Source organism: Ursus maritimus, unplaced genomic scaffold (genome assembly GCF_017311325.1).
Source record: "Ursus maritimus isolate PB19 unplaced genomic scaffold, ASM1731132v1 scaffold_12, whole genome shotgun sequence".
In the NCBI taxonomy this organism is placed as follows: domain Eukaryota; kingdom Metazoa; phylum Chordata; class Mammalia; order Carnivora; family Ursidae; genus Ursus; species Ursus maritimus.
In genome coordinates, this window is record NW_024423564.1 from 71,045,173 (window position 1) to 71,070,431 (window position 25,259).

Consider the following 25,259-nt stretch of genomic DNA (forward strand, 5'->3'; position numbering starts at 1 on the left):
CACACACACACACACACACACACACACACAAAATATCACTTCTGTCCCATTCTCTCTCTTCTTGTTCTAGGACTCTGAAAAAAATGTATGTTGGACGTTATCCCCTCTGTATCTTAATTTCTCTTTTGTATATATTTTCTGGTATTGTGTCTTTGCAATATTTTGGGTAATGTCTTTGGACCTTTTCACTGATTCTCTCTTCAACAATGTCTAATTTGTTGTTAAACTTAGCCATTGATCTTTTGTGCTTTTGTAAAAATTCTGGAGGTTTACTTTGGTTATTTTTCAAATTGTTGATGTCATTTTCAGATTCTTGTTACTGGCAAATAGTGTTAGGCTGTTACTTTATTTCTTGAAACAAAGTCAGCATGATTGTTTTATAATTTGCATTTCCTATCATAATTTTAATGTGGCGAATCTTGTCTTAACTGCCTCCGCTCATGTTTCCTGGAGCGCATGTGCATTTTTTCTTGTAATTTGTGGGAATTCTTTGAGGCCCAAGGTGATCGTGCTCTGCTCCAGAGAGGGTTTTTCTTTTCCTTCCACCAGGTGCATAGGGTCTGTTACCCTGAGCTCTCTGTCCTGTGGCTTGCGGTGCACCTTCCCCCTAATATGTACCCATTAGCAAAACTGGGTCTTTCTATTAGATGTGAACATACTTGTTTTTTGTTTTTTTTTTTTTAAAGATTTTATTTATTTATTTGACAGACAGCCAGCAAGAGAGGGAACACAGGCAGGGGGAGTGGGAGAGGAAGAAGCAGGCTCCCAGTGGAGGAGCCTGATGTGGGGCTCAATCCCATAACGCCGGGATCACGCCCTGAGCCGAAGGCAGCCGCTTAACCGCTGTGCCACCCAGGCGCCCCCATACTTGTTTGCAGTAAACAAAGCTTCTCCGCCCTCTGTCCTCCATGATTTCTCTTTATCCTTCTCTTAATCCTTCCCCTTTGCCTTCTAGGTGATTTTTTCCCCTCCTCTTAAGCCAGGACTCCTCACCATAGCTTATGTTTTCTGAAATGTTAATTCTGCCTCTGGAAATTTCTCAGGCGGTTTCGAGTTCTGAGCCGGTGTTGCTTTTCTCCTTATTTCTCCCTTGGCTCTGACATATCGACTATGATCACACAGCTTTGATCTCCTTGTTTTTCTTTTCCATACAGGTGATATTCTTTCTAGGTTTCCTTAAGAGAACAGAACTGCTTGAATTCTTCCCTGCATTTTTTCCTTCTTGTTGCTGAAGAGTCCTTATTTGTTGTCTGCCTGCTTTTTTTTTTTTTTTTTAAACCAAGGACAGTTCCAATCCAGGACTGTTATTTGGTAAAAAGAGCATTAGAAAAGTTTTCTTGATTCCTCTACTGCTTTATCTGGCTACCCTTGAATCCTCCTCTTTAGGCATGAGAGTCGGAATTTTTTTTTTTTTTTTGAGAGTCTGTACTTCTGTTAAGTCCTTCTAGAAGGTGGGCCATGGGCTGAGACTTTCAGTAGGATAGCCATCAGCAGAAAAGTTTCTTTTTTTCTTTCTAATTAAAAATGTAGCCAAACAAAACCTACAGGAGCCACTCAGCTGCTCAGAGGGAGTGGGGTCTGGTGTCCTAATGAGTCCTTGCAGCTTTGGTGTCCTGTCCCGTCCTGCTTGGGGGTGAGCCAGCCACTTATGAGTGTAAAACTTGTGGTTCTAGGGGTCGACTTAGGTGTGACTGTCTTTTTCTCTACCCAGCTGCACCTCTGTTTGCAGTTGCTGTTTTCTGCTAAGCCTGTTATTGTTTGGTGGTCGTTCTGTACTCTTCCTGCCTTCTCATTCACTACTGGGGCTGGGGGGAGACACCCACCAACAATCTCTCTCTCTGTGTACTTAAGGGAAAGGATAACAAAGTGTCCACTATGCTTTGAACTATTGGGCGTGTTCTCTATTATATCGGCTCTTGTCGGTTAAATTAGATTTAGGCGCATTATTGATATGTTGGTCTTGCTCTTGGGGAGTTGCAGTTACATGGTTATAAGAAATGTTAGTTTGGGTTTGAAATGTATGGTAGGTGTCAGTGAGAACTTGGGAATGGGTGCCTTTTCCTCCTTCGGCAGCCATGTATGCTGGCCTTCTGTTCTGCTGCTGTTTATTGGGTTCAGCCAGCATTTATCGAGCACCTGTTCTGAACCAAGCAGAGCCCTGAGGATACCAAATGGTTTTTTCTGTCTTCCAGCTTGTCAAGACTTGTTTGTATTTTAACTATTTTTTTTTCTAAATTGGCAGTTTTAATGATACACTTCTAATTCTCTCACCTATTCTGTCAGCAAGTAATTAATGGAAATGTTAAATAGTACTGGGCAAAAACTAACCCTTGTAGAACTACATGTATTGAACCCCCAAACTGACATTTACACTGACCCGTTAATCAATTCTGCATTTACTAGATACATAAATGATAGTTTCCTGGGTTCATTATGGGCAGGTCATGCGAGATAAAACCTGCAGTGTTAAGTAAATTCCTCTCCTTAAAGGACGAGAATCATCAGATTTATTCTCAAAACCATGTTGATTTTTAGCCTGGCTGTAGCTGTTTATTAAATAAGCTAGGGTTGGCTTTCATGCTTTCCGGAGACTTTGAGTGCTACAGTGGGCGAAGGACTTCGTCCCATCAATGCCTTTAGCTGTTTTGTGTGTAACGTAGGAGGAAAGCAAAGTGTAAGAAGAATCTTGTTATCTTCAAGTTCCTTTTTGTATTTCCATTGCTGAAACTTTAGAAGTAGTTGTCACTCAAGTAGATCCTGACCTTTCCAGTCCCTTTGCCATGAATGACAGTTACGGCACCAGTTTCAATATTGTATGTTTGTGGTTAGTGAAGAGCAAGCAAACCAGGGAAGCCTATGAAATGCCACCATAAAGAAATCCACTTTGAAAGTAGCATGTCCTTCAGTGTACGTGCAGAGGTGCTTACAGGTGGGGTCAGCGTACCCCCATCCCCTCATCCTTTCCTGCCTTCAGCTCCTCATTTTTAAGAAGAAAGCATTTCTTTATTTTTAATGACTCATGTCAGAAATCCCTGCTGGTCCCTCCTCTTATATTTTAGGCAGCAGACCCCTTTCTGGGTTCTTCTGGGGCAGCCTCATAAGAGCCCACTTGCACCTTGTGAATCCCCCAGGCCTCTCTCTTGGGGGGCAGTGACTCCTGCGTGTGTTTCTTCCCTGGGTGTCCCTCAGACTCGTTCAGACACAAGCCCATACCCCCTGAGCCCGTGGGCACGCCTCGCCCTGGTGCGATCTCACGTTCTCTGCCCCCGGCTGGGCCACCGCGGGTCTGTGTGTGCCTTGTGTTCCTTGGGGAGTATTTGCTCAGCCGCAGAACTTCTGCTCTAGTGGAACTGTCCCCGGGGTTGTCTTTCAAGGCGTTTACCCAGGAAGAAAACAATGCGAGTGTTCGCTCTTCTCCCCGGGGCCCACCTGTGTGTTAGGGTCAGTGAGCCTTCGCTGCACCGAATCAAGCAACTCAGGCCTGTGCACCTCAAGTGCTTTCAGTCGCAGCAGTGCACTTTGGAGCACAGCTTTGTGGAAGTGCGATTTGCATATCATACAAGTCAGCAAATTTAAACGTGCCCTAGGAGGACTTCAGCGGTGTGCACTTATCCCTGCAACCAGCTGTAGAATATTTCTGTCCCCCAGAAAGATCTCTGGTGCCCCCAGCCCCAGGCAACCACAAATCTACTTTCTGTCTCTACAGAGCTGTATGTTCTTGGCATTTGTGTAAATGGAGTCATCTAATATGGGACCTTTTGCATCTGGCTTCTTTTGCCTCGCATAATGTTTTTGAAATCCATCCGTATGGTATAGCAGGTGGTCAGGAGTTGGTTCCCATTTACTGCTGAGTAGTGTTCCAGGGTGTGGACAGCCCACGTTGTGCTTATCCATTCACAGGTGGATGGACATTTAGGCCGCGTCCACCTTCGGGCTCTTATGAGTAATGCTGCTGTGGACGTCCACGTTCAAGTCTTTATGTGGACAAGTGTTTTCAATTCTCTTGAGGAGATACTTAGGAGGGGGAATTGTGGGTCCTCTGATAAGGTTTTTTTCTCTCCTTAATAAACCACGCAGTTGTTTTCCCTGCTTTTATTCGTTTGTTTTCCTGGACACTCTCCCCACGTGGTTGCTCCGTGTGACGTTGCTGTCAGCGGTGTCTGAGGGTCCCTGTTTCTCCATGTCCTCACCAGTACGTCCCCTTGTTTGTTAACGGTGGGCTTGGAGTGGGCACTTTCCAAAAGTCCCACCCCTTTGCCTGCTTCTTTCCCGGACGTTGTGCCTTCGCTGGCCCAAAGCTCCATTTATTCAGGTGATTCTGCTCCCAGATGCGAGTCTAAAATGGCTGAGAAAATATCACTGGACAACACTCAGACTCCTGCTTCCCTAACTAGTAGTGGATTTTTTTAAAGTTTTTTTTTTCTTTCTAGTAGTTTTTCCCTATAAAGAAGGGGAGAATTCCCCACTACCCCGATGTATATAGTACATTTGGTAGTACACTGGGCCCTAGGGAGGAGGTGATCGTGTTGAGCTGGGAACATGCATCCTCTAGAAATCAGTAGGTGTTGCGGTCAAACTCAGACGTTGCTAAGCCGTGGAAAGGCGAGGTGAGATCTGACTGTGGTGCTTTGGAAGGGCCTAAAAAAAAAAAAAAAAAAAGAAAAGAAAAAAGAAATAGAGTGAGGGTAGTTGGAAGAGAGAACGAGATAGTGAGGGGCTTGAGGAGGAAGCGTGCTGTTCGGCCCTCAGCATCTGGATCCCGTGACTGTCTGGCCGTGTGTCTTTGGGAAGGGGTTAAACTTCTTTGAATCTCAGTTTCCTCCTCAGGAACTTCGGGATAACCGTGTCAACCTGGTGGGTTCCAAAGGCCTGGAGCCAGTGTGCGGACCGCCTCACACAGAGCCTGGCGCGCAGAAGCGGGGTGAGGGGCGGGTGATGGGGAAGGATGGGGAGGAGGCCGTGAAAGCTGGTTCGGGGTCAGGGTGGACACTGCGGACGGTAGGCCAGTGGTTGTCACACTTTCATTGCCCGAGAAGCACCTGCAGGCCCAGCTGTCTGTACTCCCCGATTTGATGATCCAGGAGGTCGGGGTGGGGCCTGCGAATGTGCATGTCTAACAAGTTCCCAGTGCCACTTGGAGAGCCATGGGTGGGAGGGCGGAAGTGCTGGGGAGCCAGGGCATAGAAGCCAGGGTTCCAGGCTCCTCAAATCCTGTGAGGGCTCCCGCCTCCCCCTCCCCGTGGCTTTGTGCCTTCTGTCTACTGCTCTGTCCTGGTAACCAGAAGAGTGCGTAGAGTAGGTGCCCAATCAGTTTTTGCTGACTGACTGACTGAAAGCTAAGACTTACCACTTACACTTGTTATCCAGGGTTGCCAGAGCAGAGGATCGCAGACTGGGTGCATGAATGACAAATGTATCTTCTTACAGCTCTGCGGCTGGAGGTCTAAGATCAAGGCGCTAGGAAGTTTGGTCTCTCCTGAGGCCTCTCTCCTCGGCTTGCGGGCAGCCCCCTTCTCGCTGTGTCCTCACCCAGCCTTCCCTCCGCGCGCGTGTCTCCCTGGTATCTGTTCTTTTTTTCTTCTAAGGACACCGCTCCTATGGGATTAGGGCCCCATTCCCTAGGACTTCATTTAACCTTAGTTATCTCTTTCAAGGCCCTATCTTCAAATACAATCACATTAGGGGTTAGGACATCAGCATATGAGTTTTGGGGTGATACAGTTGAGTCCATAACACCACTGGGGCAAAATCCTGGCTGCTGATGGGAGGGGGTCCTACGTCTCAGCTTGGGGCTCCATAAAGGATGAGAACCCCCGGTCTCGTAGACTCCTTTGTGCCTTACTGAAAGGCTGAGTTAAGACCTAGACTTGGGTCTTAATGGAAAACAAAAAGGGAATTAAAATACGGACAGACATGGTTTTGAGAAGGAGCTGTTTATCTCCTTTATACCAGAGCCACTTCTATTGATGGTGTGATGAGGTTTTTTCCCTTGAGTCTATGGCATGAAACTGTGTGCGACTATTCTTCAGCTACATGTTGCTCATAACCCCAGAATCTTCCCATGCTTCTAAAATTTGACGTTAGAGCCAAAGCATCCGCATGGGGTGTACTGCCCCGAACAGGGTCAGGGAAAGCCGGATTGCTGGAGGAATCAGACAATAGGACAGACGCAGCAGGGAGTCCACTATTTTGCCTTTGGCGGTGGGAGGATTTATGGAATTTGTCGCTTATGCGTTGAGTCTTACAGCATCTGGTTGCCCCACGACACAGTCTCTCCACATTGTAGGTTCTCAACAAATACATGACCCCAGAGACCTGCATTTTATTTGCAGATGTTATGATTAATGGGTTTGATGTCACTCGTGGTTCTGGAACTGCCTGATCTCCCTCCTCTGTTCATGCTCAGGCTGGAGCATCAGTCAGCCTGGGAGCTGCAGGAGGGAGGTGCTCACCTCCTTGCCTGCACCTGCTTCCTCCCCCTGCTGGCGGGCCAGGACCACCTGAGGCTGAGAGAGGAAGGAAGGAAGGCAGCTGGGTGATGGGGGAATGTGGGGGTCACAGCCCTCTCCTGGGGTGGCTGTGTTCCCTCACTTGGTGGTAACAGCAGGTGGCAGCTTGCACAAAGGAAGCCACAGCTGCAGCCTCTGTACTCCGGAGTTGTACAGGCCGGGGAAGGTAGTCATTCTCATCCTGTCCCTGCCAGGTCCTGTCCTGAGCTCCCTGAGTTTCATGTTCTCTTCCTCTCTCTTCTCTCTCCCCACTCCGCCTAGTTTAACACACCCCATGTGCCCAACTCCTTCACATCGCTCAGCTCACCTCTTCCCTTTCCCCTATAGTTGTGAACAGGTCGGCTGTGAGCACTGTAAGGGTTTGGAAGGCATAGACTTGGAGATATGCCGAGCGCTATGGTTGTATTAGTTTGCTAGGGCTGCTGTAACAAAGGGCCACAGAGTGGGTGACTTAGCTTAGAATGACAAGACTTCCTTGTCTCTCAGTGCTGGAGGTCGGAAGTCCAAAACCGAGGTGTTGGTAGAGTCACGATCCCTCCAAAGGCACCAGGGAAGGAATAGTTCCAGGCTTCCCTCCTGCTTCTGGCAGTTCCTTGGCTTGTGGCAACAAAGCCCGTGTCTTCACATGGCGTTCTCCCTGTGTGCAGGTCTGTGCTCACATTTCCCCCTTTTGTAAGGAAGGAGACTAGTCATATTGGATCATGGACCCATTCGATTCTGGGATAATCTCATCTTAATTTAACTAATTACATCTTCAATAACCCTCTGTCCATGACAGTAGTTTTGAGTTACTATGAGAAATGACTTCAGACATAGCCTGAATTGGGGTTTCTAAGAAAATCTTGTAAATAAATCCTGTACCATACATTTCGATAACTTGCTTACTTTCAAGAGAGCAAGAGGTAGAAATGACATCTTATTTATATGAGGAAACAAAGAAAGGGGCAGTAACATGCCCAGGTGTGACTTCTTGGAAACAGAGGTAAGTGGGCCTTTAGTTGCCTGTTTGGGTGGTAGCATTCTGGAATAAGCAAGCCCTGCTGGGCAGGCTAAGAGTTGGGATTTCCAAGTTGGGTTTCTGGCATCCAGTGGCTCCACTGAAGCCAGTAACTTGCCTCCGCTGGGCCTTAGGTCACTGCATCTCAGGAGGGTGAACAATAGTGCCTTAGAGAGGAGTGGTGGGAATGAGTGAATCATGCCGTAAACATATTTAGAAGATCCTCAGATGAAAGGTACACTTTCAATCACCACTTGGTCTGGACACACAAAATGATCTTCCTCTTCCTTTTCCATTTATCTCTCTGGGTCATAGCTGCGATCATAGGGGTAGAGGTGAGAGCATTGCTGGTCCAGAGGCGAACGTGCTTGACCTAGAAGGCAGATCAGAGAGAAGGTCAACCAGGTGGCGGAATTCATTGATCTTGACATGAAATTCCAAGTGTGGTACCTGCTGTTCGCATTCCAGCAGGAGGAATGTTCGCCCTCCCGTGAGGCCTGGCCAGGTGTCCCTTGGTGGCTGAACTGTCGTCTGCGCCCTTTGCCACTTTGTAAGCCCCTAATAGCGCCCTTAACCTCTGAACACAGCCTTGTGAGTTCATCCTCTTCCAACGGCTCAGCTCTTCCAGAAGCATGATTCTCGCTGGACGTTTGCCATCCCAGAGTCTCTGTATGTGCTTTCCAGCGAGACGCGTGGCACGAGGCTCCCAGTCGGCACAGTCACTGCTTGGAGGATCTCAGCCTCCAGTTGTGACTCATTTGGTCTAAAGACACATTCTGTGAAAACAAGCACTGGCAATCTGCTTTCCTTTCTAGCAATAGTTAGCGGCAGAATTCACTTACGCTGTGCTCTGATGGGTGCCCTATAACAGACCAGCTGAAGGAACTTCGAAAATTCTTTAAATTGATTTTTCTTACTTCCAAAGAAATATAATATTTCGATCACTCACCAAGTGTGTGGTGAGGGTCACCAGAAGAATTCAAGGACCAAACGACCACATTGATTCATTCAATCGGTATCTCCCTGTGGCCCCATACGTGCCACCGTTCTAGAGGCTGACCTAGAAATAGTGTAGTGAGCATCCTTGTGTTGGGGAGTGATTTGGACAAAATTCATTTCTGTTTATCCACTTGTCTCGGAGATTTGCTGGAAGGAGGCTTATTTAGGAATGTTCTCTGGATCAGCAGCAGTGGGGGAATATGGGAGGCAGGACCAGGTCGAGGGGGAATCTGAGCTGTGATGTAGTCACAATGAAGGCTTCAGCAGATCCCACAGGAGGCTCAGGAACTGAGATGGCCTCTAAGGATAGAGACAAGGGGACTGGGCTTTATAGCTCTGTGTCCAGCAGTTAGTAGACACAAGGACTACCCCAAGCAAAGCAGTGGAGGCAACCCCTGCAGTCCAGAGCAGTGCCTAGAAATGGAGTCAGCTGAGAGCCATCAGCAGTGGTGGCCATGTGGGCCTCAGTCCTGAAGTGCAGGCTGGGTGCAGATAATGACCGATGTCCTAGAGTGTCCACTGTCCCTTCAATATAGTAACACTGCGTATCTAGTACTGAGGCTGTGATAAATAACATAGGCATGGCCTCTCCTCTCACAGAGCTTCTGGTCCTGTAGAAGGCCAACGAGTAAGTAGATAATTACAATACAGAGTTTACTGTCCTCTGGCATTACGTGGGCACCAGGAAGGCTTCCTGGAGGAAATTACATCTCAGCTGAAATCTGAAGAACAGGGAGCTGGTCATGTTAAGAGGGATGTGAGAAGAGTATTCCAAGCAGAGAACACAACATGCAGGACACCCCAAGAGACAGAAAGGAGAGCATCATATCTTTGAAGAATGAACAAGGTTCAGAATGGCCAGAGGATACTGTATATGTGGGGTTGGGGCAGGGTGGGGTGAGGTTATGGCTGGAAGGGTGAGCTGGGTCCAGGGGTGACAGCACACTGAAACCATCAAGTGGACAAGATGGCCTAGAGGGAGTTTAGACTAGGAAGGGAAGGGAAAGGAAAGGGAAGGGAGGCCGGTGCTCATGTGATGGGCACATAAGAGCAGGTGGCAGTAATTGAGGAGTCAGGAATAGGAGGAGATCCCGATGGCTTCTACTCCTAGTTCGAAATCCTGTCATTCCATTTATGTTTGCCTGAGCCTGTGGGAATCTCACGCAACAAACAGGCACCATCTTTCTTTTCTCTTGCACTCGGACTCTCTTGCAGTCCCCCATCCCCATCCCCTGCTGTAGCCGTGTTCAGTTCTCTTCTTGTCTAGGGCAGTCCTCTGTCCCCTTCTCAAGCTGCTACTCCAGGCCACTCTTGCCTTTGCCGTCCGTTTCCTTGAAGATACTAATTTTTGGTCTGTCCCCACACCTCACATGCCTTCATTCCTGTGCCTTAATCTAGTTTCCACCGCCTTCGATGGAAATTCCTTCAAGTGGCATGGAAGACCTTTTTCAATGACCTTCTCTGTCGTTGTCTTCTAGGCTCCCTACAGCATTTGGTTCTGGTGTTCCCCTTTTCTCTTGGAGTGTTCTTTTTCAGGGTTTCCTGAAACTGGGCCCTCTTGATTCTCTTCTTAATTTCCTCACTTTTGCCTCCTGTCCTTCCTACTCTGACTTCTCTAGAAGTGGCAGGTCCTGTGATTTTGAGCCTTGCCCTCTCTTCCTTCTCTCTTTTCTAGAAATTCTGTGCACTCCCATGGCTTCAACTGACATTCCCATGTGGACGTTCCCCCCAGCCCAACACCAAATTGGCATTTCCAAGGGAGGCTTATTTGCCTACCTGGTTGTTTCCTCAGTGCCACAGATTCCAAGTTCCATTATCCTTCATCCTACTTCCATACCAGTGCTTCTTCCTGCCTCTTGATTTTTGTGAACCACACTCTTCCTATTCATCTTTGTTGGAAAACTTTGAAGCTTTGACAGATCCTTTTTTTTCTTCTCCCTCTGCACCCCCAAGCCTGCTTGACAGTTTCCAAGTATATCAGACTCTTCCTTTGCATTCTGGCCTTCTTTTCAACATTGGTTGACAAGTTGTTTAACTTCTAACCCTTAATTTCCTTCCCTATGAAATGGGGACAATAGTTGACCTGATTATCTCATGAGGTTCTTGTGTTTATAATATATGATGTACGCTTAAAGTAGGTAGTGCTTTATGCCTTAACCGTCTAGAGCATTGGCCTCCTAATTGATTTCCCCAGCTCCAGTCACATTCTCTGCTTCCAGTCCATCCTACACAACATGGTGTAATCTGTGGGAATGATCTTCCCGTGGAGAGTCTCTGATCATGTCCCTTCTGTGTCCCCAAACTTTCACTGGCGTCCTACTACCTAGTAAAATACAAATTCCCTTCACTGGCATTCAAGACTCTACGTGATATGGTGCTGTGTTAGACTTACTTATAAGATGACCCCCAGTGACCTTCACTTCCTCTTATTCCTTATGTGTGGGTTGGACCTAGTGACTTGCTTCCAATGAATAGAATAGGGCAAAAGTGATGGGATATTCTTTCCATTATTAGGTTACAAATGACTATAGCTTCTGTTTTGCCAGCAAACTCTCTCTCTCGTGTGGCCTTTGATGAAGCCAGCTGCCATGCTACAGAGGCCCACATGGCAAAGAACTGAGTGTGGCCTCTGGCCAACAGCCAGCAGGGAACTGAGTCTTTCAGTCCAAGAGCCCACAAGGAACTGAATCCTGTGAGTGCCTACAACCAACGGATGATCTTGGAAGCAGGTCCCGCTTCAGTCGAGCCTTGAGAGGACTGTGGCCCCAGCAGATATCTTGACTGCAGTCTGTGAGAGACCCTGAAGCTAGTAAAGAAGACTCAGCTAAGCCTTGCCTAGTTTCCTGACCCACGGAAACTGTGACATAATATACATGTGTTGTCGTAACCTCTCAGCTTTGGGGATAATTTCTTATTCAGCAATAGCTAATACCCCAATTTCTTTATCCCTCACTAAGGCCTCATACTTCTTTTGAACCAAATTCCACACTCTTTCCAGACCACACTGTGTGCTCTCTTGCCTCCATGATTTTCCCGTGGTCTCTACTTTGCTTAAAACACTTTCTTCCATCTCCTGCACCTGGAAAAGTCTTGTCTTTTTGCCTTGAGTGCTTAGACAATTGCATATAATGATGTTTCAATAAATATTTGTACCTTTGAATTATTGAAAAGAATTTCTAAAATAATAATAACCAATTGGAGGAACTCATTTAGGGACAAGGTGGTTAAGGTACTCAAAAATTAAAAAAAAATTTCATACAGTAAATATTTACTTAGGATCTGCCTGGGTCAGATCCTATGGATGTGATGTCAAACCAGAATGCTTGGTTTTGAACTCTGAATGCTCCTTTCACACACGTTCAGCCCTTCACCTAGTTGATTCCTATTTATCTTTCAGAGCTTATCTGTTATGTGTCATCCCTTGAAGGCAGCTTTCCCTGACTCTCAAAATAGATCAAGTCCACTTGTTATATGCATTCGCTGATGCCTGTACCTTTCTTTTGAGACATGCCCCACCATTGAAATTAAATAATGAATTGTGTGAGTGGTGGTTTAATGTCCATTAATCCCACTAGCCTGTGAGCTCCAGGAAGCCAGAGACCCTCCCGGTCCTTGGTCACCCTTGAATCCTTACAACTGGTCCAACACTTTGTCTCTAATAGGAGGTCAATAAATATCTGTTGAATCAGTGTCGACTTCTTTTGTCCCTAGTGGTCCCCGGAACCTGAGAAAGATCCCATTCTAGGTGGGGCTGCTGCAATGGCAATCCAGCATGACGGCAAGGGTCTCGGTACTGGGTGCAACTTGAGTATAGCAGAGGAGAGGTGGGAACGACATCACAGACGACATGGTAAGTGAGCTGGGTTTTGAGGGATAAATAGCAACTTGGGAGGTGGAGGAGTGGTGAACGTGCGAGGTAGGGCTTTCTCGTGTGAAACCAAAGGCATGCAAGATCATGGTGAAGTAGAGCAGAACTTCCCAAGGGCGTGGGGTGCTGTGGTACCCTGGGGTGCCTTGAATAGGTGCAGGTTTGCCAAGTTGTTGATCTTTGTCTCTTTACCCTGGTGTACCCTCACACTGATCATTTTCTGTGTAAGCCTTGACAAGAAGAAGTCTGGGAAGCATTAGATCAGCTCCACGTGGAACAGGACAGGTGTGATAGGATTTGGCAAAGATGAGTCTGGGAGAAGGGCTGTGACCAGGTTGTAAAGGGCTTCCATGCTCTGCTTAAGAAGTTTGGATTTTGCCCTGTAGGAAGTGATGAGCCATTTGTAGTTGGACCACCTTGTATACGTTTTTATTGATCCCAAATTAATGTGGTCCAAATGAATAACTTTCATAAGTTCTACCTCCAGTTTTTCAGAGGCGCAATGCCGAGCATCCTGTGTTGTGGTAGGTTTCACTGTTGCGTTGTGACACATTGCTGCCTTGGCTCCGTTGTCCTTACATTGTAAGTCAGTTACTGCAGTTAGTAACACATGGATGTTTTCAGATTAGTAATTTTTTTAAAGACTGGGTTTTTGTTGTTGTTGTTTTTTTAAACAGCAGTTTTAGGTTTACAACAAAATTGAGAGGAAGGTACAGATATACAGGCCATATATGCCTGTCCCCGCGATCAGTATCTCTCAGCAGAGTGGTGTGTTTGTTACCAAGGATGAACCTACACTGACACATTATAATCACCCGAACCACGGTAATTCACCTAGGGTTCACCCGAACCATGGTAATTCACTTTGGGGTTCACCTGAACCATGGTAATTCACCTTAGGGTTCACCCGAACCACGGTAATTCACTTTGGGGTTCACCTGAACCACGGTAATTCACCTTGGGGTTCACCCGAACCACGGTAATTCACCTTGGGGTTCACCCGAACCATGGTACTTCACCTTGGGGTTCACCCGAACCACGGTAATTCACCTTGGGGTTCACCCGAACCACGGTAATTCACCTTGGGGTTCACCCGAACCACGGTAATTCACCTTAGGGTTCGCTCTTGCGGTTGCACATTCTGTGGGTTTGGATGAGTGCAATGACACGTATCCATCAGTATACTATCAGAGAGTATATTCACTGCCCTGAAATCCCTGTGTGGTCTGCCTGTTCATCCCCCCTCCCTCCACTCCATGTGACCACTGATCTTCTTCCTGGCTCCAGAGTTTTGCCTTTTACAGAATGTTAGAATCATACAGTATACAGCCGTTATAGATCAGCTTCTTTTGCTTAGTAATATGCATTGAATGTTCGTCCATGTCTTTTTGTAACATTTCTTTTTATTTCATTTCTTTTTATTATTGTATAGCATTCTGTTGTCTGGATGTCCCACAGTTTATCCATTTACTTACTGGAGGACATTTCGGGTACTCTTAGGTCTTGGCAGTTATGAATAAAGCTGCAGTTATGAATAAAGCTGCTGTAAACATCTCTATGCAGGTTTTGGTATGGGACTTACTAGTTTGGTGTTCTTTTTGAGAGAGAGAAAGAGTGTGAGGGGGGAAGTGGGGGAGAGGCAGAGGGAGGGGAGAGGGAGAATCTTACCATGCCCAGCACAGAGCCCTATGCAGGGCTCAAACTCACGACCCTGAGATCATGACCTGAGCCAAAACCAAGAGTCAGACGCTTAACTGACTGAGCCACCCAGGCACCCCGGAACTCACTAGTTGTTAAAAATAAAATAAATTTAATAATTTTTCCTAAATCAAATCTGTATTAGTTTCCTAGGGCTTCTGTAGTAAAGTACCACAAACTGGGTGGCCTAGAATGGAAATTTATTGTCTCATAGTTCTGGAGGCTAACAGCCCCAAATCAAAGTGTCCAGAGGGCCATGCTCCCTCTCACGTCTATAGAAGAGGACACTTCCTTGCCTTTTCCAGCTTCTGGTAGCTCCAGATGTCATGTGGCTTGTGGCAGCATTGCTGCACTCTCCACACAGTCCTCCCTCTGTGCATGTCTGTGTCTATGTCCAGATGTCTCCCCCCCCCTTTTTTTTTTCTAAGAGAGAGTGAGTGAGAGCCCATGTGAGCCGGGGGTGGAGGGGCAGGGGAGGGGAGTACAGGAAGAGAGAGAGAGAATCTTTTATTTTTTTTTTAATGATTTTTTATTATATTATGTTAGTCACCATACAGTACATCCCTGGTCTCCGATGTAAAGTTCGATGATTCATTAGTTGCGTATAATACCCAGTGCACCATGCAATATGTGCCCTCCTTACTACCCATCACCGGTCTATCCCATTCCCCCACCCCCCTCCACTCTGAGGCCCTCAGTTTGTTTCTCATAGTCCATAGTCTCTCATGCTTCATTCCCCCCTCTGATTACCCCCCTTTCTTTATCCCTTTCTTCCCCTACCGATCTTCCTAGTTCTTATGTTCCATAGATGAGAGAAATCATATGATAGTTGTCTTTCTCTGCTTGACTTATTTCACTTAGCATTATCTCCTCCAGTCCCGTCCATGTTGCAGCAAATGTTGAGAACTCGTTCTTTCTGACAGCTGAGTAATATTCCATTGTATATATGGACCACAGCTTCTTAATCCAGTCATCTGTTGAAGGGCATCTCGGCTCCTTCCACGATTTAGCTATTGTGGACATTGCTGCTATGAACATTGGGGTGCATATGGCCCTTGTTGAGAGAGAGAATCTTAAGCAGGCTCCGTGTGGAGCCTGACATAGGGCTCTGTCTCAGGACACTGAGATCATGACCTGAGCCAAAATCAAGAGTCAGACACTTAACCGACTGAGCTACCCAGGTGCCCCCAAATGTCTCCTTTTTATGAAGATGTCAGCCATAGTGGATCAAGCTCTACCCTGATGACCTTATCTTAACTTGACTATATTCCCAAAGAATTTATTTCCAAATAAGTTCATATTACGAGGTACCAGAGGTTAGGACTTCACCATATCTTTCTTTTGGTGGGAGAGAGGACCATCATTCAGTCCATAACACTAATCCATCATTTTCACTCATGTGCACTGCAATATTCTTTCTTGGGTCAGAATAAACCAGTGGCGTTTTGCATTTAACCTATAGTCCTATTATGTCGGAATCCGGTATGTTCGTGGCGGTGCTGTGCTTATGCACGTGAATCTATCTGGTAGAAAAAACAGTCTGAGAACCACTGATGTAATATAACCTTGTCACATTGGCTTTTGTTTCTCCAAGAGTTTGTTTCGTTTGTTTCTCTTTCATCCTTCAGGAGCTGGCCCTTTAAGCCTAGACCACAGCAATGCATTGGTTATCAACTGAGAGTGATTTTGCCATCCAGGGAACATTTGGTGGTGTTTTTGGGTATGTTTTTAGTTGTGACAATGTAGGAGGTGGTGGCAGGGTGCTCCTGGCATCTCGATGGTACCTGCCAGGACACTGCTAACTGAACGTCTTGCAGTACTCAGGACAGGTCCCCACGATGAAGCGTCGTCTGGCTCAACATGCCGGCTGTGTTGTCGAGAAATCCCACAGCAAGAGGTTTTGTGTGCTTCCATGTCTAGGGCGGTAGTAACAAAATGCTTGGTTTGAGTCAGGCCAGACTCGAGTTCATCTTTCCCTTAGAAGATTTTCAAGGTTGTCTTTCTAAGAGGCTTTGCTATTCTTAATACCTTTGCCACTCTGGTTAGTGTGATGAAATAAGGTTGAATATAGACTCATCAGTCTCCCTAATGCCATTCGAGGTTGAGTAAGAATTCCGATATCCCATCTGGTCCTACTTCTGGCCCAGAGAAAGATGTGTAACTTTCATATAGTCAGTATCTAGTGAAGCCCCAGGGGTACTTAGTAAATACAGTTTTCACAAATGACAAGTGTTTTGTGAGATTAACATTAAAATCAAAACATGATTTATTGAGTAATTTGGTATGAAATTTCCTTTCCCAATCAATTTAAAAAGGCACTAGGTAATAATTACTCCTCGTGTGCTATCGATGATTTCCAAACAGTCATTTGGATCACTGGACCCCGGGAAACCCAGCCCTTTTGGCCAAGACCAACCCTGAAGGACGCCTGGGCTGGAGGTTTGGTTGGATCCGGAGAACTGGGCCTTGGCTCTTTCCATCTTTTTCATAGCTTCTCCCTGTGGTCCTGAGTGTCTGGGTAAATATCTATTGTCTTTAGGCTTTTGGATTGAGGTTTATGTTCTGTATTCCTGGCTCAAATGAATCTCTTGATGCCTTTTTACTTGTAACCCTAATGTACTGCTTGGAGGGATTACTACCCATTCCCTTTTTGATAGAACTCTTGATCTCTTATCTCAAGGGACTTGTAAACTAATTCTTGGCTTCTCGCGCTTCTCTCTCTAGCTGATGGTTGCTGGGAAGATTTTCTGTCTATTCATTGTCTTCTTTCCGAGTCATGCAAAGCACGTGACAACATTTCGCTCTGTAGAGGCTGATTAATTAAAGCCCATGAGGTCATTTGTCATATGTCTTTAGGGCCTCAGAAAAAGGAACAGTATCACTAATTGGGCTTAAGAAAGAAGGGAGAAGAATATTGAAATTTCAGGATAAAGATGTTATTGGATAATGCTGCTGTTTTCATTATTTTTATTGATAATAATCATAAAGCCTCCTTAATTACAAATTATGAAGTATTCTATCGTTGGGAACAGGGAATGCTTTCATCTTTCCTCTTGGGTCAGTTATTGCCATAATGCTATGTAACAACGACAACAAAAATCCCACAAAATCTCAGTGGCATGCAGCTATAAGCGTTTATTTCTCATTCATGCATCTTGCAAGTCAGGTGGTGAAGGTTTGCTGATCTGGGCTGTTTGTAGGTTTTCTTACTACACACATCTTTCACTTTTCCTATATGAGTGGCATGCTTATACCTAAGACATGCTCTTCTCATGGTGATGGCAAGAGTACAAGATACAAATTCCATTGGCAAAGCTCAACATCACAGGAGATGTCCTGGTTACTATCGGTATGGAAAAAGCTTCCCTGAAACGTAGTGACTTAAAACACTGACAGTTATTTTATGGTCTCTCTTGGTGTCTCTGGGTCGGGTATTCAGGAAGGGCTCAGATGGGCAGGCCTGCCTCAGGGTCTCTTGTGAAGTTGCAGCCAGGTGATGACTGGAGCTGGCTGGCAGAGCAGAAGGCTGACCTGTGTTTCTAGGCTTCTCCTCTCTTCTCTCACTTCTCCAGCGGTCGCTCTGTGTGGGCTAGGTTGGGCTTTCACTCAGCATGGTGGCTGTAGGGTTGTCAGACTGCATACAAGGTGGTTTAGCACTCTAGCATAGTCGTTTCAGAGAACCAAGTGGAAGCTACATTGCCTTTGAGGACCAGCTTTGGAAATTACATAGCGTCACTTCTGCCACTCTTTTGATTGAAACAGTTGCAAAAGCCACTTTCAAGGGGAGGAGATGCAGATCTCAATACTCTATGAGAGGGATGTTCAGGTCACATTGTGAGAAGTGCATGGGGGATGGGAGATAGGGTGGCAGCCATTTTTGAAAAATACAGTCTGTGGCAGTGGGGCATGGGAGGATTTTCTGCCCACAGTGGAAGAGGAGGAGAGTGGATATTTACTAAACAAAAACTCAAGCTGTGATACTGTGATCATGTTATAAGGGGTTGCAAACACGGTGGAGGCAAAAAATGTCTCCTGGATTTTAAGTTGGGTACTTAGAAACATGGCTCAGATGGGAGTATGTGCAAAATATTTATCAACTATGGTATTGCTCTTATGGAAAACCCCTAAGGGAGTAAGAGAAACAGTACAAGCCAGGGAGAAACTAGGTAAAGGTGTGGTCTTAGAAGTCTGTCTTCAGCCAGTGTCACGCACTGAATGTTTGTGTCCCCATCAAAATTCATGTGTTGAAATTCTAATGCTTCATGTGATTCTGTTAGGAGGTGGGGCCTTTGGGAGGTAATTAAATCATCAGGGTGGAGTCCTCATGAATGAGAATGCTCTTATAAAAGAGGCCCCAGAGAGATCGGTCCTCCTTCTCACCGTGCAAGGACCCAAGAAGACAGCAGCTGTCTGTGACTCAGAAGAGAGCTCTCCTCAGAGCTCAAGTGTGCAGGTATCCTGATCTCAGACTTCCAGAACCGGGAGGAATACACTTCTGTTGTTTATAGGCTACCCAGTCTATAGGGTGTTGTTATAGCAGCCCGAGCAGATGAAGACCACTTAATCCCATATGGAACTCAAGAGTGTGAATTGTACCACAAAGGTTTTCCTGCCTTGAGGCGATGGGGTTGAGCTTTTATGCCCCTGCATCAGCGGGTTACAGGGATCCCTGGGGGGAGGTGCGAGAGATATCTCTAGGTAAGGCAGCTCCCGCGAACCAAGAGGAAGCCTCTAGAGAGGAGTGCAGGTGTGACGCATAGTGGCCAACACCCGCAGCAGCAGGAGGAGGATGGGGACACCTGCCTGGTAAATGGGGATCTGAGTGAGATGCGAATAGCATCTGCTACAGTCCACCCCCTGTACGACTCAGATCCACTTATTTCTCACTCGAAACTTACTTCATCCTCCCACAACTTCTCGAGGATTCTTCTTGGTCACAATTTGGGGGTTAGTGGGACAAACTGCAGTCCCACTGTTGCAGCTGGTCCTGAGGCCATAACTGATACTCATCCTCTCCCTTGTCGGCCGCTCTTTCTAGAATCTCCTTCCTTGGCTCGCACTTCTCCTAATGAAGGTGGATGGTCTGTTGGATTGAGCCAGACTTGCATTCCTGAGGGGTCTGAGTCCCCTGGTTACCATGTCTTTATCAGGCTGTGGTTGTTGCATTTGCCCATTTACAGTTAAAACTGGGCATTGGAATACCGAGCCACACCCCAGAGGGCCAGCTGTCGTATCTATCACATGCCATCCGTAGTCCCCCCTGCCCCATTATAGTAGGTACCCCTACTTCCTCATGGTGACCATGGTCAACCCACTGCCAGTAATACAGCTCTACCTCTTTGCCGGCTATGGGGAGATGGAGCTTATAGTAACTAGGCAGGCAGCAGCAATAGCTTTAATTTTAGCAGAAGCCGTGTCCTATGATGGAAGCATCTCCAGTCCCACAGAGCCTGAAGTATCAAGTATAGGAAACACAAATTTCTCCAGTGACACAGGGAGTGATAGTGAGTGAGGCCACTCCCAGGCCCCCAGCCCACTTCGTTCCCAGACCTATGTATTCTGTTTACTGGGAGTGAGCCTCAGATAAAGGCTCTTGATTTTACATCAGGAGTATGTGCCACTTCCCAGGGGACAGTATTTTCCCTGTGCAGGGTGTTCTGTCTACGTTCACACTTAGCCTGCTTTCAGAAGGTCCTTCAACGTTCTGTCAAACCAGCGGCGTCTGAGTGGTGTGCTAAGTCGTAGGACGGGTGGCTTGCATGGTTCTGTGCCCATGGGCACCTTCTTTGCTGCAAAGTGGATTTCTTTGTCCGAAGTGCATTTGTGCAGGATTAGAATTTCAGCAGAAACAGTCAAGCGCAGACTGTGTGAGTCCCAGTGGCTGAGGCCACGGGCAAGAAAGGTAGACCCACACCCCAAGTATTTGTCACTCCTAATCAGGGTGAAACGCTGCTCTTTATAGGGTGGGAGGGGGTCAGCCCATCGCCAGCTAGCCCGCTGGTCTCCTCCACGAATGTCCCGTACCGGGGGCTCAGTACAGGCCTTCGCGGCTGGCAGCTGGAATGCCCAGCAGCTGCACAAGCTAACGTAGCCGTGAAGCGTGAGAGCCTGTGCTGCTGGGCCCGTGTAGCCCCTGGTCTGCTCTTTTGGATGCTCCATTTATGAACCAGCTGCAGTCCATTGTCGTTCTGGGCCCCCCAAAACCGGCATTCTTCTATGCCACCCATTCTACAGATGAGAAATGGGAAGTTCAGAGGGGTTAACATTTTTTTTTCAAGGGCTCGGAGCTAGTATGTGGTGGTTTGGAGTTTCTACGTGCCATTCCTGCGGCAACTCGGTGCCTCTTCTGTGTTTTCAGACCTATTTCTAGGATATCTATGAATAGAAGAAGAACTCACCTGTGGTCAATTGCATGTGGGTGAATTGGCTTGCCCTTGAAATGCCAGATGTAGATCAGTTTTAGCTTTTCAAAATAGGCTCTGACTCTGGTAACCGTACTGTTCAAGGGCAGTTGCTGGTGCCTTGTCCTGTCCTGACTCAGGGAGTGATTCACAATGAGCTGGCAAAAATCTGGGAGGCTTTTGCATTATAACCTTTTAGGTATTCATCTTATTTCTTAGCTAAGAATAGGTCTGGACCACGAACAAACCCTTCTGAAGTCCTCCTCCCGCACTGGAGTTCTGGGTTTTCTTTCTGTGTCCAATCTGGACAATAGGGGTCATTGCATTTTGAACTTTTTCTGTCTTCTGCCCAGTTTGTCCTTGGATGATGGAGCTCTCCCAGGTGCCTTTGCATTGAGTGGAACATTAAGGACGTCACTAGCTCAGAGAAGTTAATTCACTTGCCCAAGCTATATGTGTGGGAGCCAAGACCTGACCCTAACTGGCTCAGCTCCAGAGCCCACACTCTGTTCGACTGTGTCAGACTAAGGCTGGGCTGATATTGTTTATATTTATTGACAACTATTGTTGAGAAACTCATAACTACGTGTTTAACAGTGTCTTAGGGACTCAAAAACTGTTTGGGGATTGGAGCAGGATTAATATAATAACAATTTTGGATTGATTCCACTTTATTTGACAAAATGCGCTTCTACTTATTTGCATAAAAATTATTCTGGCAAAAGTTTAAGTTTTCTTAGGACACAGGGCAGTTACCTTTTGTTTATGGAGGCTTACAGATTAATGGGAAGTAGATTTTCAGAAAGTATGGTAAAAACATAAATAATTCTCCTTATTTTATTGAGTGAAGTTGAAAAATAAATCACTGAATCCTTTTATGCTAATTAATTTCATATATTAATTTTCTTTTTAAATTGCATGCATGTGAATTTCTGTTATAAAATAAACATACAGTTTTGACTAAAAATTTTAGGGCCCTTCCCCACCACTTGTAAGGCTTTTCAGACCACCCAGGTGATTCACTCCTCATCAGCCTGGAGCATAGAGAAAGGAGTTTGGAGAATTTATGTATATGAATAAGACCCAAAAGCAGAAGCACCTTCCAGTTTCCTCTCCTTCATGGTTCATAGTGTCGTTTCCACAATTGGTTTCCAGTGCTGTTCAAAACCTGCATGTGCTTATATTCAACAAAAATGAAAAAGGAATTTCAAACTCCATCCATAACATTTGGGCCCAGACCTCTCTCTGTTCCCATCAGCGGAAATACTCTGGAGTTGCTCATGTCCCTCCACATTGCCAGAGCAATTGCTTCTGTATTCTAGGGGGAGAGATAAGATAGCCTTGGCCCTCTTTAAGCAGGAAGCACACTTGTATGGAAACAAGACAGTTGATATTTGGCATAAATTTGTACTGCTGGTCCATTAGCATGGCTGACCTGGAGTGGCTGTAGTTATGGAAACTCCCAGAATGGACTCACTGGCAGAGTGTCCTTTCTCTTGCTGTTGTTTTACAGAGATCCTGACTCAGGGAGTGTTGGATTTCTTGATTAGGATCAGCCTGCATTTCTTCTAAGAACTCAAGCCCCCTGCACTGTTTCCTTTCTAGTTCTGACCATACACAAACGGGTAATCAGCTGCAGGTTGGTGTGTGGACGTCTACGAACCGTAACAGCCCAGCCTTCCTCCCCTGAAGGGACTGCATGCTTGTATTCCTCACAGTCTCTCCCCAGCCAAGCAAAATAGTTCTGGGTTTGGGCTAAAGAGTGAAAATCCAATGTGATGCTGCCTTTGCTTTTCACCTTCTCCTGTTACAATTTCTTGCAGGAAACTTACCTGCATCAGGGAAGTAATTGACCTTAAAGCCTGGTGGTGTTAGCACCAAAAGGGTAATGAGTCCCTTGATGACTTCAGCCTTAGCTCTTGTTCAGTTTCTGCTGGGAGTGAGTCCTGGCTACCAGTCTAGATCAGTCAAGGAGGGAGAGGAGAGGTCCAACCAGCCTATCGCTTCTGACTGCAGAAGGGTTCCAGAATTTTCCTTCAATTTCCAGATCATCTCCAGAAATAATTGAAGTCCCAGAGGCCCTTTTCTAAGCACCCTAACCCCTGAGTCATTCCCCTGTGCTCCCATTTCCCGCAATAATTGTATCCCACTGTCCATTCACAGTTTTAATTATGCGCTTACTCAATGGGCTTCCCTTCTGGTTAACTTCTGGTAACTCATTAAACCTCTGAGTCACACGTTCATTATTAAAGAGAAGGAAAAAAGGGAAAAAACCAAAAAGGAGCTGTGCCCCGGGAGGAACCTGGGGGTGGATCACTGTGGTTAAGTGGGATCTCTGGAGGCCTCAGTGAGCTGTTCTCCCTGACTAGGGATGAGCCCTGCGGGGCAGGCCGCCGTACTGACTGCCGTGAGGTCATTCGCCGTGGAGGGGTTTAATAGGAGTTTCTGCTCTTGGAGGAGACCAGCTTACAGTTCTGGTGAAAACGCTTGCCTCCTACTTAAATGTGCCTTGTGAACTTCGGTGGTCTCATAACAACAATGGAGCTGCTAATTAAAAAGGAATTCCAACCGTAACTTTTGTCTCTGAAAGAACATTAAAGGGAACCAATTCATAACCCACAGAGATACCTACTATTTCCTTTACTTTCTTCCTCAATTTTTCCAAAACCACCTCCTCCCTGCCCCCAGCCCTGTGCTCCCCTCCCCCAGTCCTCCGCTTCCCAGCCCACCAAGCTATTCTTTTCCTTCCTCACCCCCGGCCCAAGGTAAGTTATTTTACTCCTTTGGGCCTTGTACACCTCTCTCTAAAATGAGGTTCATGCTAGTACGCGGCCTATGTGTTGTGAGGATTAACTGAATAAAGTACGTCAACAGCACCTATACAGTGCCTGGAACATTGTGAACGCTCCTAAAGGTTAGCTGTCATTACGATTTTCAGCTCGGCATCCTCAGCCTCAGCTTTGACTTTCTCTCTCCATGGAAATGCTACAGAACAGAATCTGGAAGCTGAGAAAGTGATCCCTAAATAACAGTAATAATAGCTCTCTTGTACTGAGCATGACTTGTGTACCAAGTACGATCCTGACTCCTTTTTGGGCATTATCTGCACATTTTCCTTTTTTCCCCTTTTGTGTATTTAATCCTCACCACAGCCCTGAGGGGTAGATGCTATTCCTATCCCCATTTCATCCATGAGGAAAGTCAGGTTTAGAGGGATGAGCCCCTTGCCCTAAGCCGCATAGCTAGTAGGTGCTGGAGCTGGAATTCAAACTCAAGCCTCATTTCCAAGTTCACAGTTGAATCGCTTTGCAAAAATCTGCAAGCCAGTGGTGCTGCCAGCCACTAGGAAGGCGTGTGTTCTCTGTGTGGGATTTGACTCAGGAGGGCCATGACCCCCCGCTCAGAGACTTGGGGCCTCTGCTGATGAGTGAACTGCCCTTGGAAACAGCTGTGGGGGTGGAGCCGGCCCCCACGGCTGGGGTGAAACCACCAGGCCTATCCCGAGGTGAAGGCCCCAAAGGCCTCCTTGGTATTCAGAGACAGAGAAAAATGTGTTTTTCTGCAAAGGTTGGCATTTATTTCTTAATAATCAGTTAAAAATTTATGTAGCTTCCCTAATCAGCAAAACAAAGGCTTTCTGTACTTTTATGTGTGCTAGGAACCGCTAATGAGTTCTTGGGGATTTATCACGGACTCTAGAATCGAAATAGAAGCTGGTATATCTGCAGTCAGTAAAAACAGGTTTTGCCAAGACGCTTGGGCTATAAGGGAGCCTTTAAATATTCCACACATCCAGTGCTACATCTGTTCTGGAGAATTTGAAGATGAGATGATGCCCAGCATACATTCTTCTAGCTCTGGAATGTCCTGGGTAGGCCCTGTGCAGTCCTTCTCTCCTAGGGGGTCTCTCTGAGGGTCCTTTCTCAGGGACTGTCTCTGGGCAGTGACCCTGTTACACAACCCAGCTATCCCAGGGGCCAGAATGGAATGTTAAGCTTTGCATCAAGTGTAAGGACCAACATTTTCCTGGACTCCAAAGAGGTAGCAGCAGGAGAGGCCACGGCGGACTGGGGTACTGTGATTGATGCCTGTTTTCTGGGCACACAAGTGTCAAATACCATTATTAATAATGGCAATTCATTACTATTCTCTTCTTCCTCCTCTTCGGCTTCCTCTTCCTTCCTCCTCCTTCTCTTGTATCTCCTTTGTTCTTCCTCTCTTTCCTCCCATCTTCTTCCTCCTTTTTTGATTTCTCACTATGAAGGTATGTATAGCAAGAGAACATGTCAGGACATGGCAGATCATTTATTCATCCCTCAAACATTTATAAAACACTTTGAGCATGGGGCAGGGGGTATAGAGATAAAGAAGAAATCTGTCCTGGGGGATGTGCAAAGTCCAGGGGAAGGAGACAGATGTCTGACAAGTATAATAAGCAACATGTTCCCAGAACTTACTACGTCCCCGGCGTTGTGCTGAGTTATCCTTTGACAGGATCATCTTACTTAATCCTCACAGAAAAACTACATGGGGAATTCTAGCATTTTTTTTCTTTATACATGAGACTGAGGCAAAGACAGTTTAAATAAGTGGCCCAAGTCACACAGCCAGGAAGTCACAGCTCTGACTTGAACCCAGGCAATTTGATTCCAGGGTCAGCATTATTGACAGCTCTGCTGTCTTCCCTACAATCATAGCATCTTGTGACAGGTGTCACAGTAGGGTCTTGCAGAAGCGAAGTTTGCACCTGGCCACGGCAGGTGAATGGGAGTTTTTCAGGCTGGAGA

At 46.4% G+C, this 25,259-nt stretch overlaps 1 protein-coding gene across 14 annotated transcripts in view; it reads left to right on the top strand.

Moving 5' to 3' along the window:
• HIVEP3 (HIVEP zinc finger 3) overlaps positions 1-25,259 on the top strand; it is a 450,052-nt gene that overhangs the window by 38,032 nt on the left and 386,761 nt on the right. The window contains exon 2 of one of the 14 annotated variants that reach the window (XM_040627446.1): positions 12,217-12,355. The exons of the other annotated variants lie outside the window; for them this stretch is intronic. The gene's annotated coding sequence lies outside the window, so the exon portion shown is untranslated. The remainder of the gene's footprint in view (positions 1-12,216; positions 12,356-25,259) is intronic. 14 annotated transcript variants of the gene reach the window in all.